The 1,406-nt window shown below is 43.5% G+C and overlaps 1 pseudogene; it reads right to left on the bottom strand.

Moving 5' to 3' along the window:
- Nucleotides 1–755: 755 nt before the first annotated feature.
- Nucleotides 756–870, bottom strand: LOC132815551 (5S ribosomal RNA; annotated as a pseudogene).
- Nucleotides 871–1,406: the final 536 nt, after the last annotated feature.

Genomic DNA, 1,406 nt, shown 5'->3' with positions numbered 1-1,406 from the left:
TACCGAGTGTTTGTTGGGTTGGTTTCGATTTGGGTTTTACAGCTACTTGTCAGAAAATAAATCTCTGTGTCACATTTAAAACTTAATAGGAAAGATACAAGTGGCATCCTTTAAAAAAATCTTGACAAAGGTGAACCATCTCTCCTGATGCTTGTATCTGAAACACTTTAATGTGGTTGACCACACCATCCTTGCCACAGTTGGATGAAATTGCACTCAGTTGGATATTTTCTGAACCAAACAGGGATGTTATTACACATCTCGAGAGTATGTGGGATTAGAATCCAGGACAACAACATTGCACTACCAGAGCACATTTGGATGGGTATATTTTTATCCATCTAATTAGAATAAACTATATCTTCTCTCACGCCAACTACATCTTCTCTCACGCCCACATTGTTGGCCCAGCATTCGCATCCCCCAACCCAACCCAACCCTCCCCCCACTCCCCGCCACCGAGGAATTAGCCATAGCTCCTCTAATGTATTACTGACAAGCCACCTCTTGCGACATGATCTGATTGCACCTCAACAGTTTCCACACATGCATTGATAACACTTAGTTCTACATCACTGTCACTACTCTTGCCCCTTCCATTAGCTGTAAATTTGAAAAAAAGTTTCACTCTAATTTTCAAAATCAAGCACAGCCTATCGGTATCTCTATAATCTCTTCAGACTCTGCAACTCCCTGAGATAGAACAAAGAACATTACAGCACAGGAACAGGCCCTTTGAGCCTGCACTGTTTTTAAGCCTACTGCACCTGGTATTCCCAGGCGGTCTCCCATCCAAGTATTAACCAGGCCTGAGTTTGCTTAGCTTCTCAGATCATTTGAGATCGGGCGTTTTCACACTAGGCTGTAGGCTAATAGATTTGCGACACACTACAGTCCTCTACTCAACCAGCTGAGCAATCAAAGGAGACCATACACCACTGTCTTTAATTAATTCATCATCCATGGCTATATTCTCAGATATCAAGGTGCTGTTTGCTGAAATAAAACAAAGAACTGCGGATGGTGAATGCGTGAAACTAGCACAGAAATTGCTGGAGAAACTCAGCAGATCTGGCAGCATCTGTGGAGAGGAGGCCGAGTTAATGTTGAAAGTCAAGTTCTTGCAGGTTTACAAGAATGATCCCAGAGATGAAGGGCTTGGCTTTCAAGGAGGAATGGTTGAGGACTCTGGGTGTATACTTGGTGGAGTTGAGAAGGAAGCGGGGGGAATCTGATTAAAACTTACATAATATCGAGAGGCTTGGATGGAGCTGACATGGAAAAGATGTTTCCATTAGTAGGAGAGACTAGGACCCAAAGGCACAGCCTCAAAGTGAAGGGCTGGCCCTTTGAAACTGAGATGAGGAGGAATTTCTTCAGCCAGAGGTTGGTAAATCTGTGGAACT

The sequence above is a fragment of the Hemiscyllium ocellatum genome, chromosome 4 (assembly GCF_020745735.1).
Source record: "Hemiscyllium ocellatum isolate sHemOce1 chromosome 4, sHemOce1.pat.X.cur, whole genome shotgun sequence".
NCBI classification, from domain to species: Eukaryota; Metazoa; Chordata; class Chondrichthyes; order Orectolobiformes; family Hemiscylliidae; genus Hemiscyllium; species Hemiscyllium ocellatum.
The sequence above is the reverse complement of the archived record's forward strand: the minus strand, read 5'-3'. Positions and strand labels throughout refer to the sequence as shown.